A 14,757-nucleotide genomic window follows, 5' to 3' on the forward strand; every position below is an offset into this window, starting at 1 on the left:
TGAATCATATGATATAGTGAGCTCCCCCTAAATGTGTGCATTGAAAGGAATTTAAATTTTGGCCTCAAATGACAAATGCACATATTCAAGATAAAAGTGTGGGAACTCTCCTATATCTTAGCATCCGTGGGGTGCAAGGTGCCATCATGATAAATGTGATGCTCATGGTAGTTCATGCACTCAAGAAGTTTCTGAAGATGTCTTGCGTGGCACTTCCGTGAGTGAGCGCGGCACTACCGCATAGTGGCAGTCAGAGAAAATAAACAATATATCATTCAAGGCATGAACATCACACACTAGCATATACGGTCCTTATCAAGAGTATCAATTTAAACTATCTTGCACACACCACACAATAAAAATTGAAAAATCTTATATGCCTCCCTTTTACCCCTTTAAATCCTCATATCGATCTCTTTCCCATACACTCTCTCCCAATATTTCTCCCTCTTTGGCATTAATCTCCAAAAAGGATCTCTCCACCAAAAGGAGGAAATAATGGTAGACAAGTGTGGACAAGAGGTAGGTAAAAGTTCAGCATATATGATTTCTCTCCTAAGTTTTCTACCAAACAAAGTATGTAACATGTTAAGTCAAGATTCTTGAGAAGTCAGCATATTTGGCTCATACCTCACTTAGATGAGACTTTTAACATGAAACTGACTTATGCCATCACCACAAGAGATATCAACCAAATATCTAAATAATTCTCTAATCGTCACCACAAGAACAAACTCATGGTGTGACTTAAAATATTGTATACATATGCACACACTAGCATGTAAGGGCCTAGATGCACAAAGATAGTACAAGAGTTCGTAGAGCGATATACCTTTGTTCTAAGCCTCATAATCTCCATAGTTATCATGATATTTTGAATTTAGTGCTTTGATGGGCTTGGCATAATGCAAAAAGATTTCATTTGTGCCCATCTCTTTTAATCATAACCTTCATAAAGATTTCACAAACTTGTGCTTGATCTTGTTTGAAATTCTATTGCTAGCTTTTCTTGTCATTTTGAGATACCAACTGAAGACATATTTCTTGATATACTGAATTGAAAGATTATCCACTAATACCAATTGAAATATGATCTTCATAGTTTTGACACCACTTGAAGGAGAGTCTTCACAAGTTGATGCCAATTGAAATGGATTCTTGTATCTCATAATGTCACCTAGGGAATGCTTATAAAGATAAGAGATAGCATTAAATTACATAAGCTAGAGTTTCACAACTAGTGGTCATTTTGGATGTGGAAGAAATGTAGATCATTAATTGCCAAACCTCATAACATAGACTAAATTCCCCCCTTTTGATAGTGCATACATATATATATGTGGAAGGCAAGAACATATGCGATTTTGGTCAATTAAGTCCAAACAAGGAAATTTAAGCTATATTATGGAGAGTAGCTACACAAGAGATAAAATTGCAATCCAAATGAATATGAGAGATAACTTTACCAATTTGGATTGAGTCAATGTAGCATACCATTGCGAAACTCGTTCTCATTGAGAGACTATAAATTCACTAAAAGAAAAGGTTAGTCTCAAAAACATAAGACATAGAATGGGCTCCCTCTTAATATGTGCATCAAGTACTCGAAATACTTGTGAATACACTTGAATCGGTTTAAGAGTCTATAGGAGTTCATCCTATATCTTGGTCAAGGCATAACAAATTTGCAACAATTGAGATTTTTGCCAAAGAAAACATACCACCACCAAGGTAGATAGATCACCACACAAATTTTCATCAATATGACCATCATAAGTGAGACTTCAATGATTTGGATGGCTATAGTTCTCACTCGATGAAATGTGGTAAAATTGAGCTCTTGTGATCATCCAAGATCCATATTAGGTTCCTAGTTCTTCCTATAACTAAGGCAACTCACATACAGAGCAAAAGGTAAAATTCATGAAATTTGCCAATTGCGAACTAGGAGTTACCACTCTTTGTGGATAATGTCTTTGGTGATCAATGGGATGGATCCATGTGCACTTGATGAGCTCTAGAGAGGAGAAATAGTAACGAAAGCCCACTCTTCAATTCTTTTCTCCAACTCATTCAAATCTAGTTCCACTAAATGATTGGGGCATTCGACAATAAACCGGGAGCACTTGGTTTATAAAGACCAAGACCCCTATAATAATTGTAAAACACCTAGAAATCCAAAGGAACCATCCATCCTCCTTTTTCCCATGTGTGGGACTACATAACATACACTTGAGAGAAACCATTAGTCCCACAAGACATAGACTAAACTCCCCCTCAATTTGTGCATATAAGGGTACACAAAGCGCCTTCATGCACATCAATAACATAAGGTTAAGGGAGAAGTTTACACTATATTCCAACTAATCTTAAACTCCTTCAAGCTGCATGCAATCCAATTAGTTTCAGCTGGTTTTAGTTGCTTCCAATTGATTTTAAAGAGTTCCAACTGATTGTAGCCTATTACTGCTACTTGTTACTATAGAAGTCAACTAGTTTCATCTTGTTTCAATTGATCTCAGTTGTTGTTCCTGAAAGCCTATAACTGATTTCTTCTAGTTCCAATCGGTTGCAATTACTTGATGCTTCTTGTATTTTGATTGCAACTATTTGGACCCTTGTGTGAGTCTTTCTCTTTCATTGCAACTCCTTTAGACCAAACTGATGCTTATCATTTATACTGATTCTTCATGACCAACTTTAGAGCCAACTTAATCTTATTGAATATATAGTTAGTTTTCAGATTCTATCTTCCTTGGAGAAAAAATCATATCCCTCATACCACTAGTCCAATATGCATGAAATTTGACTAAAATGTGCACTCATGAATCCTCTAACTGCTATGAAAATTTTAGCTCATTTGGACTCTATTTGGTCAGTCAAATCAATTTTTTACCAAAACTGCTAAGGTCTGAAACTGTAGTGCTAAAGCTGACAGAATTCAACTCAAAACTGACTTTCTTCTAAACCAATCTTCATGCCAACTGTACAGAAATAAGTACTATATATGTATAGCATGCTCACAAAGTTTTAGGCCAATTCATCAGTATTTAAACTTTCAAATCCATGCTTGATGGCAGCCAATTCAGAATTTTAATTTTCTAGACTGATTTGATAATTTCCAATTCTTCTCTTCTTCTTGTTCAATCTTGAGGTGAATTTGGTTGAGAATGCTCATAAGATGTTATTTCCATTTAGTTCTCTTATTGATACTTGTAGTCTTGTGAATTCTTCCAATATAGCTTATTCAACTCAACCTCAAACTTGATTTTATCCAAACTGAGAATTTGGTCTCTTTGGCCTCTAGCAACCTCATCTTTCTTTAGGTGAAGAGTAACCATGGGCTTGTGATTTATTTAGTTAAACAAGCACAACCTCTTTTTCTTGATTTTCTATAAATAAGCTCAACATAAGAGGGCATTAGTAACACAAGTACTAGTTTCTCATTTAGTAACCTTTCATGTGTGGAAGACAAATGGGTTACTAAAATAAAGAAACCTCATAACATGGACTAAATCTCCCTTAAACCCTCATGCACATTCTTTAGAGTGGAATGGAAATGTAAATGTGCATGATTGGTCAATTAAGTCAAAAATGGTATATTTAAGCCATATTATGGTGAGTGGCTAAAATAGATAAATCAATTCTAAATTAACTAGAGAGAGCACGTCACATAGTTTTAGATTGATGATCTTCCTATGATAGAACACTCCATTCAAGAAACACATTCTCATTTAGTGAGGCTACACAAATCACTAAGAGAGAAAGATTAGTCTCACAACACTAGTCATAGAGTAAATTCTCTTTTGATAAATGCTCTAAGTATTTAAATTTCTCATATAGCACTTTATTCACTTAATAACTTGGGATTTCACTCTACGTCTAGGTTATGGCAATAATAGAATATTTGAATTGAAGTATTCCAAGAAATACTTACAACCATTAGAACATGTTGATGGCCATAAGATAAGAATAAGAATTTGGCAATATACCATAAGATAAGATTCCATCAAGTAGAGAGTTCTTGAAGTGTGAGTGATGAGTGCCTCTACTTGAGCTTGATTCTTTTTTCTTAGCTTTCTTGAAATTCTTGGTTTGAAGTCCACAAAGAAAACCCAAGTCTTGTATGTTGCTTGGTGTGGATGATCAATTCAATTCCAATCATACTTTTCATCCAGAATGACCAACAACCAATTTATATCCTCAAGTGCTTTATTTTCCTAAGTGGCTACACAAGACACAAAGGAGTAAAATTTAAAAATATCATGCACTTGTGATTTTAAAGATTACCACTCCTTTTCAATGTTTTGGTGAGCTCTTGGTTATGGCACTAGAGATTGGTCTTGAGTTGACCATCCATTTTCATCACATAGAAATGAATCACTTCCATCAAGAGTTTCATCTTCTTCTTGCTCAAGTATGGGTTGTAGGTTTTATCCTCGAACTAGACTATTGTCAACTGCTGCTCCTTGTTGCTGCATGACACTACCGCTCAGAGGTGTGGCACTGCCGCAGATGTTGATCAGCTGGTTCTGGAGCAGTGGTAACTTGAGGATCCTCCTCTATAGTGGCCCAGATTTCTTGTGGTCTAATGTCACCACTGGTCATTTGCTTGATTGCCTTGTAAGGTGGTTCTTTATTACCTACAACATGAATAAGATCTTGCTCTACTAGAGAGCAATTAAAGCATCATATGACAAATAATTCATTTAAACTTGAAATACTCTAGCCACTCTTAACAATTCACAAACACACACATATTTGTGAACTACTAGAGACTACACAAGTCAAGTGGCTAGCTAGGAAGGGTTAGGTACTAGTTACCGAGGTGAGTATGAAGTTAGAAATATATCCATTAAGTTGCCCTTGGGTCAATCTTGAGAAAATAGACAATATGAATAAGATTGATAGCTTGAGATAATATTTTCAATTAACTTGCTCAAGCACCCCAAAGCTTCATACCACCTTCAAGTACCTACAACACTCATCAAGCACAACTTGGTACCCAAACTATGTTGGGTCTATTAAGGTTAGTCACAAGAGACTTAGGCGCCCAAATGACCTTTGTGCTAGCACATGATGAACAAATCACCTTTCTAGCACAAGTGTCATTTTTGGGCCTCCTAAGCAAATTTGAATCAAATAATGAGTTGAGCTTAGGAGTGTTACCCATGGGACAATCCATACTTAGATGTCCCTTTCCTCGGCAAGTGTAGCAAATGCAGCGTTTGATCTTGTAAGACATCTTATCTTGCTTCTTGTTTGCTACCTTGTTGATGAGCCTCTTTCTTGATGATACCAAGCCTTCATCCTTCATGGAGGGACATGATACAATTTCATGACCCTTCTCATTGCATCCATAACACTTCCTCTTGCTTCTTCTTATCTTCTTGTTGGGAAGTGTTGCTTGGTCATCAACCTTGTTGAAACACACAGAGGCACAGTGTCCCATGTTGGAACACTTGAGGCACTTGACATGAGCCATCTTCTTCTTCTTCTCTTGAATCTTACTCATGCCTTTGTTTTCTTTCTTCAAGGAGCAATCTCTTACATGGTGACCCTCCTTCTTGCACTTGAAGTAAATGATGAGAGTCTTCATTGGTTGAAGTTGCACCTTGGTGGCCTTGGGGGCTTTGCTGTTTTGCCTAGGTGCGGCACTGCCGCACTAGGATGTGGCACTGCCACATCCTAGAACTTCTGTAGCCTTCAGCTGAACTGCTGCATTTTAGACAGATTGCACTTCTTCAAATTTCCTTATGACTTTGGCACTGTTGGACTTGTGTCCTTGATGGGGCTTGATGCATGCTTCAGTTGATCCCTTCTCAAGCTTCTTCACCATGTCTTTATGGTTATCTTGAGAAGGTTGAGCATTGCACTTGCCCTTCCATTGAATCAAGTCCCTTCTTAGCCTCTCAACTTCTTTCTTGAGCTCTTCATTTTCTTTTGTAATGGAATCATCACAAATTTCTACAAGTACATGCTCAATGGAAGGTTAGCTTGCTTGATAGCAACAATTGTTAGCACATGATAAAATAAATGAAACTTGTGTACATGTGCACTTGTGAGTGTGAGGTTGGTATGATTTTACCATTGTTACCACAACCTCATGAGCAATTTCTAGCATGACATGATAATCCATAAGCTTCTCATGAGAGCACAAAAGCTCATCATGATCTTCTTGTAAGATCTCATTCTTGCTAGTGAGCCTTTCCACCTTGTCCTTGAGCACATAATTCTCATCTTCTAATTTGACAACACAAGATAGAGAGTTAATAGTATGAGTTTGCTCAATTGATAAGTTCTCATACCTTTTGACCAAACTAGCATGAGAGCACTTAAGCTTTTTATGCTTTTTGGTCAACTTCTCCAAGCATTTGATTTTATTGATGAGAAACTCTTCTTGCTCGTGAAGTGTTTCTTCTTGCTCTTGAATTTTCTCTATGAGCTTGAGCACCATCAACTTGTCTTTCTTGGTTAGACGTGCCAAGTATTGATTGAACTCATCATCATCACTTTCATCTTCACTCTCACTCTCACTTTCACCTTCACTCTCACTCTCACTTGCTACATTCTTCTCTTTTTTTGCCATGAGACCCAAATGAGGAGTGGCATAGAGAGTTGAGTTTCTTGGTGAGGTGGATTCGTCATTTGGCCTCCACCGATCACAAGTTTCTTGTTCCTTCAAAATGTTAGTCTCACAAAAACTAGAGGAAGTAGAAGTATCATATGTAAAAGCATTGTTCTCACCAACCATTTCATTACCTTCCATTAAGTCATATGTTGGTGAGAAAGTGGATGTGGCATGATCACTTGGACCTTTTGGGAGAATCACTTGAGGCCCTTCATTTGTCGATGAAGTTGAGCACTCCTCAAGTGGTTCCTCAAATGAGAGCAACTTCTCATTACATTTGGACTTGTTATATTTTTCTTTGAGTGTGGTCCAAATGATATGAGCATCATCAAGTGGTTCATCATCTCCAAATATGACGGCATCAAAAACATCTTCACTCAAAGCACTAAATAAGACATTAGTAGCTTGAGCATTGTGTTGTAAGCATTTCACTTCCTCTTTAGATAAGATGGTCAAATCATCACTAGGAGGTGAAATGCTTACATCTACAATCCGCTCAATATGAGGACCCATTACCCTAAAAACATCAAGCACACTAGCAGACCAAGATGCATAATTTGAACCATCTAAAAGTAGAAGTTTTAGAGATACCTCCTCACTTATCGACATCGTCTCTCTAGGCGGTTAAACCCTAAATTGAGAGCCTAGCTTCGATACCAATTGAAAAGATCTTGATATCGCCTAAAGGGGGGTGAATAGGCCTGTTTAAAACAAACTCGCAATAGAAATTAAATTCTAGGTGCGGCACTGCTGCTCCCAAAGTGCAACACTGCCACACTACAACACTGCCTCACTAAAGTGTGGCACTGTTGCTCCTACCGACAAGCTCGAACTACAATTCAAAAACTACCCAAGGAAAAGTAGATCAAGCAAATTACTGATGTTCCTGGGGTAGTGTAGAGCCTATTCCACCACCAAGATATTGATAGAAGTGCACGAGCAAGTACATCGAGATCAAACCCTAGAATCACCACAAATACAAGTATAGCAATGCAAATCACAAGAACATAAGTGACACACCAATTTATCCCGTGGTTCAGCTCACCACTAAGGCTTACCTATGTCCACGTTGTTGAGGTAGCCACAAAGGCTTTGGTCTCTTTCAACCTTATCCTCATTCTCAAGTCAAGAGAATGAACTCTTGAGATGAGGGGTGATTTCACTAGATGATTAGGGTGATTACAAACCTCTCGGGGCTGCCACACAAGTTGAAAAGCTCCACGGGTGATGCTCTTGCTGGCTAGGAGCAAGCTCTAAGAGTAACAAGCATAATCCACTGGCTTAAACATGAACCAAGTGCTCTAGGAGATGATGGACAGTTGCGGCTACTCTCTAATGCAGTTTGTAGGCTCAAACTCTCTTGGATTTGGAAGGGAATCAAAGGGAGAAGCTTGAGGGTCTCTAATGGTGAGTGAGTGAGAGAGAGAGCAGCTCTTTTTTGTTTTTGATGAGCTAGAGAGAGGAAGAGGTTCTAGAGAGCCATTGGGGAGGAAGAGAAAGGGAATAAATACCACCCTAGCCCCAATGATCACTTGAGTCATGGCAGTGCCGCTCCTCAAGTGTGGCAGTGTCGTACTACGACAGTGCCTCTCTTCAGGTGCGATAGTGCCTCACCTGCCAGGCAGCACAAAAGATAGGATTGTAAAGCTTGCTGTCTTGGCTAAGGCTTTAAGGATATTTGGTGGGTAAATGAGCACTTGGTTGCACATTAAAGCTTGTGCATTGTATCCCCTTTATAGTACGGCTTTTCCTAAACTCAAATTCAAAACATCAAAGAATTTAAATGTGGCAGAACCACCTAATCTAATACCTCACAGGAGTGCTTGTCTTCCATTAGACACTAAGCACTCAAAGGAGAACACTAAATTACTCGGTTCCATCGGGCACACCCTAGGGGAGAACTCGAAAATCCACATTTTTATCATCAGGATCACAAATGAGAGAACAAAGCTTACATCATCATTAACCATTTCATACATCCCTTTTAGTACAACATCAGAGTATAATAGTTATTGTATAACAGCAGAATGTAATCATATTATCAGAGTTATAAATAATTTAATGTACAACAGAATTTAAACATGTGATCAGAATTATAGCGGAAATAAACATCTATTAATGATATGATGAAGTATTGATATATAACCTACTACAACAGATTATGAAACTTTTATTTATAAAAACATTTGGTGAGAGTTATAAATAAAAACTACGATCACGACGTAAAGGAATCCTCGCTGAGCCCACCAGGAGGAATCCACACATAAGGGTCAGCTCTAGCATCAACTTGTCACCTGTAATAGGGGGAATAAAACCCTGAGTACTCAATTGTACTCAGCAAGACTTACCCAACAGGAGGAAAGAAAAGACTCCAAGGATATGCAAGGCTATCTGGCTTGTGGGTTGCATTTACAAGAAGCATTACTAAGCGTGCGTCCTTATATTCGATTTTTATTAATAGCCGCATTGGTTCATTAACTAACCATTCTATATAAGCACATGTGCTACTTTCAAGCAGGTGGTAAGCAATTAGATTTCCTTTTCCATCTTTCATCTTTCATCTTTAGTTCTTACTACGATGCTAAACCGTAGACAAGCCGTACCGGATAGCCCGACGATTCGTGAATCAATGCCCCCAGCTGGGTACCCCGAAAACACATGCCCCGTTTGTACCCCAGGCACAAGTAGGACTAACCCATCACTCTCCTGTCTCGGATGTCTAGGTCCCCGTCCAAACTGGGACTCCAAGCCCCCGCCCCTGAGTCCCAGACTTAGTGTGGTGCAAGGACCTCCTTCACCAAAACAAACCCTAACAGTCGGTCCGGAAAGAGCCGGATCCGTGACAAGAGAGCAACAAGTCTTCCAAGCGCCCATACACAAGTATATGCTCGAGATAATAAGTCTGTGACCTGCCTAGAGTCATATGCAACGATCGGTCCTTAACCGACCAGACAGGGAAAAAATAGTGTAACCAAGCTATGCCCCGTGTCCACGGCGACACAACTCCTTACACTCACCAATATCCAAATCATATCCCTGCCCGGTCACCATTTTCCTTTCCACCATTTTGATATTTTCCAAGTGATAGTAATCCAATAATATATTTCCTATCTCTCGCAAGTGACAGGCAATCACTCGACTTCTACCAGAGTCCTATAGCATAGCATTCTACACGATCCTATCATACTAGTAAGACTCATAGGAATAAAGATATATATGCAAGTGGGTTTCATTCAACTCCTTAAACTTAATGCACAAATATAATTTAAACTACAGAAAAGTAGAGGTTATGCACCGGGGCTTGCCTGGGTAAAATATAACCAAAAGTTAGCATTCCATCTTCGTGGTATGATCACCATAGCATCATCTTTCAGCTACTCCAGTTGATACCATCGATCCACCGTCGTTCCTATTATGATATGTATTGATGCAAATGCATAGATGTAAATAATCAACGACAGCCGAAATTCTTAGAAATCCAATCACGCTTCCAAAAGTACCATTTCTCCAGCCACTCTCGATGACTCCACGATCCATCGACGTCCCTCCATCGGCGTCGAACTCGCGGTACTCGGCAAACAGACACAAATAAATATTCACATAAATTCAACTGTGTTCCAAAAATTATGAAACTTTATGGATAGGTAGGGTTCGATTTTAGATAAATTTAGGAAGAAGAAGTGATGGAATCGGAGTTAGCATGGTGAAGATATTAATTATGCAAGGTGGCCGCTAATTAATCACGAGGAGAGAAAATGAAACGTGATTAGTGGCCACGAGCTGCCGCTGGTTATTAGAAAGGGGAAAGGAATAAAGAAATTGGTGGAGTGGATTAATGGCTGATGACTCTTGACTTTACGTGTATAGGAGCTGAGTTGGTTCTCGGCTTTGCTACTAGCATATGGCATAGGACAAGCTGCTGCTGTGGACTTAAACAAAGAGCAGAGCGGGTATACGGCTAGGATTCTTCGAGAGAGACACAGAGAGCACCGAGCGTTTGTGCTCCTCAGCTCGTCCACCATGGACAGCTGCTGGACTTTCGCCTGATGGCGATTCTAGCCATGACTTCCAAATCTAAGGGCATGGGGAGGTAGAAGGGAGGTAGGGGATGTATGGGGACTATCTACCTTGGTCAATTATAGCTTGAGGAAGAAGATCAACAGAGCGTAGCCTTCTCAGGCAAGAACAGAGAAACTCGATTTAGAGAGTAAGATGGTGAGCGGTGGAGTGGGATGGCTTGGCAGGCTTGGCGTGTCCTTTATAGGCAGGAGATGCGAGGCTGGAGGTGGAGCTGGCATTTGGCTAGCTAGTCATGTGAATTGGATTTCACGTGATGAACTTGGAGTGGGTCTTTGATCATGAGTGCATTAATTCAAATGATGGACTTTGAGTGGTCTTTGGACATCAGGACTAGAGTGTGCTTTGGGCTAAACGTGCTTGGTGGTGTGGTGCTGATTCATTCATGCAAGTCAAGGAATTAATGGGGAATAAGACCACAGGTCAAGGAAACATTAGAGAATGAGAAGATCAATTGCAGATTAGCTACCTCAGCTGATTATTGCAGCTCGGGAGAAATCGATAGACGCAACTTTCACGGACAAGAACAGAGAAACTTGATTTGAGAGAAGCAAGTGAGCAGTGGAGCGGAACGGCTCGACGTAACCTTTTAAAGGCAGACGACGCGTCATAAGGTTAGCGGCTAACTAGCTTGCTGAAAGGTAATAAAGCGGTGTTGCGCGCGACTGTAATGCTCCGGAGGAACAGTATTTCACGGTGCTACAGTACTTTCCTCGAACTACAGTACTACCCCCGTCGCTACAGTGATTTCTGTGTGACCTGTGCGCTCCGTGCAAGACTCGATGGATAGTGTTGGCTCGTGCTACAGCGATTTCCACGGTGCTACAGTGCTCATGCTCAGTAATGTTTCCGCTGCCATTATTAAAAGCGCTCCTCGTGCACGATTTAACTCTATCATTATTAAAGCAATGATCATGATCAGTAATATTTTCACTTCCTCACATGATCATCAACGATAAGCGCTAGCTTCTTGATAGGATTATCCAACTCGATCATGGTTACAGCAAAGGGTTAGCAAGTAATCAGGCGTGTAAATATTTCATGCAACAGACATGATTGTCATTTTTACCACGACGCAGCTGACATCTTCACACCACTACAGATACAATTTCCGGTCAGTCCATGTATAGGCGCGTTTATAGCTCCAGTTGGAGAATCATAGCATCTATGTTCCTCTTCTGTGTTCATATCTAAGAATAGCACTTCGGTTCAAGTCTCAGCACAGAAAGCTTGACGAGTACAAATTCTAAACACAGCCTGACTTTATACAGTGTCATGCAAGGCGCAGTAAACCGTGTTTGGATTCCAGGCGAGTATGGTGCACGCCGAAAAAAATAAACGAAGCTGTTGCGCTCTTTTTCTCGTCAGTTCGTGCTTAACAAAATAAACCCGTGAGTTTATATGTATCGTTCTATTTATTAATGGATTTTATTTTATTTATAAAAGTTGATTTTCATGCTTAATTTAACCGAACAAAATGTTCTCTAGAATCGTCGTCGGACATTCCTGAATATTTCTACGCACTGCGTAATTTATCTTGAGCGTTGATTTGAGTCCACGAAACTAAGTCACACGGGATTCACTTGTCGCAGCAAGTACGTTTTAAATTAAAAACCCAAAAAACTCGTTTCGAAAATTTTTCTTAGGCCTAAATTGCGGTGCTAAATAAACTCGTAACACCAGGGGTGTTACAACCGACCCCCCTTAAAAAAAATCTCATCCCGAGATTCGAAGCTAGAACTAGAAGGGAAAAACGTGATTATATTTCATAGATCAGAGATTACACAAAAGATTACATGACTTCGAATACTCAACCACACGGGGATCTAGGGATACATGGTTAAGAGCAACCTGGTACAATCGAGACTTAATCTAGAAGTCGAGATAGACGAGGGCAATGGAGAAACAACAAGATAATGATTATCCAAAACATAGCGTAGCACCAACAGATCCAAAAACAGTCGACTGAGAAGTAAAACATCGCGAACCCTAAGATCGAGCTATCTAAAGGTAGACTTGAACTTCTCCGAAAACCAGACCCCTTCTTCTCTTCAGGTTACACCATCACCTCAGACTGACGAACCTAGCTTCACAAGGTCAACTGAATTTCGTAGCTCTGCTCCGTATGCGAGGAGAATGGGGATGAAGAAGAAGAGCAAGGACCAAGGGTATCTTATAGTGGCAAACGGAGGTGGAGCGCAAATCACCGGCAGTGGAGGCGGAGTGGATGGGATACACAGACGGTTCATGCCGTGAAGATAAGATTGGACATGGTGCGCTTTCTGCACGAGCGGTAGAGGGGGAAATAAAGGAGAGGAGAGGGGGTCCGCTCGAGGAGAAAGGCGTGCGGGCGGTCATGTCACCAAAAGAAGAGAGAAAGGAGAGGGAAGGGGAAATGAGGGGGGGTCCGGTACGGGAAACGACGGTGCAAGGTAGAGAGCCGACCGGACGCCAGGAAAAGGAAAAGTGCACAGTGTACAAGGACGGCGGGTGCGGTACAATGTTGTGGCCATGCGAGAAAGGGAAGCTAAAGGGCCTGACACAGACGGCGTTCACAGGGCATGCAACGAAATAACCCAGCATACATAGCGTGGTCAACTAAACACAGGGCTTGGGACATGACATCCACTCAGGCTTTTACAAGCACTCCCTACTACTCGAGACTATCCTTCCTTACTACTCTTCTTTTCTTTCCTTTACTCAACCATATCCGTCTTTCATGTAGACTAATACCACGCCATACTTTCTTCCTCCAAAACCACCTCCTCTTGCTTACTTTGAGAGAACACTAATTCATCGACCCATTGTGGATTTCCTGTTTAAACACTTGAACATTTTCAAGAAAATTATTTATAGCAAAAGTGGCATGGTGGTGTAACTTAGTAAAGGTACTTGGTTAACAACCTCGATACCAGCGTGTGCCGAGCAGCATCACCATGTGGCAGCTGTTCCACAGGGAGCCCTCAGTTTTATCGCAGCACCATAAGCTTTTAACTAGGCAACTATTACCAACTTACACGCCATGAAGGTGGTGGGGTCATAGACCATAGAGTAAGGGGAGTATTCCAAGGGAAAAAATTAAACAACAAAGGTTCCCTCCACAACAAGGGACAAGGAATACAAATCCAACGACGGATTTGTTTTAAAGAGATTCAAGTGTTTTGTTGGGATATCCACAATTAGTCGATACAGTGTCCTATGTTCATGGCTAATCTGCTGGCATCTGAATGTCAACTTCTCTTGCAACCTGCTTAATTTCGCCCATGAAAACTCTTAAGCACACCTCACGAACTTAAGGTAGATGAATGCAATAAACACAGTGAACTAAATAAAATACATGTTCCAACGGTCTTATACGGGTACATCATACAGGCATTCAGGCTCCCATTCACGATACAGCATTCACCTTCCCTACTGCCGGATGATCTCAATAACTATGGACGAACAACAATGGCACGAACACAATACTGGAGGATAGCAACGAAAAACACTACTACTACGGGTACAGCATCCCAAGGCCACTAATCTACATCTTCTCATGGCAATGGCTGAGTGAGAGGAATTAAGGGCTCTACTTCTGACACTTCTGAGGGTGGAGGTGCTGGCGGCACTGCCACATTGGTTCTCCTTCCTTCAGGTGAGTGGATAGGGATCCCTTCCAAGATCGAGGCATCCTGCCTTTCAGCAGCCAGCGTCCTCCGCTTGGCCCTAGTGACAAGATAAGCCTCACGCAGCTGCTGGACATGCCAGTCTTCAGCCTCCTTCAGAGCTTCCGACATGGCAGTCTTCTGGCTCTCAGCAGCTGCAGCACTGGCATGCGCTTCAGCGAGCTGCACCTCGAGCATCCGGGTGAAGATCTTGGCCTCCTCGGCTCGACTGAGGCAGATCCTCAGTTCCAAGGCTTGCCGGTCATACTACTCATCCAGAGCGAGTAGATACGTGGTCAAGTGCACTATGGTAGGACTGTTCTCTTGCGCATCCCGCCCTTGCAAGGCCTCCATGCGAGCCCTCCATGTCCGCCGATTCCTGTCCAAAGGTGGAAAGAACCG

Source organism: Miscanthus floridulus, chromosome 4 (assembly GCF_019320115.1).
Source record: "Miscanthus floridulus cultivar M001 chromosome 4, ASM1932011v1, whole genome shotgun sequence".
NCBI classification, from domain to species: Eukaryota; Viridiplantae; Streptophyta; class Magnoliopsida; order Poales; family Poaceae; genus Miscanthus; species Miscanthus floridulus.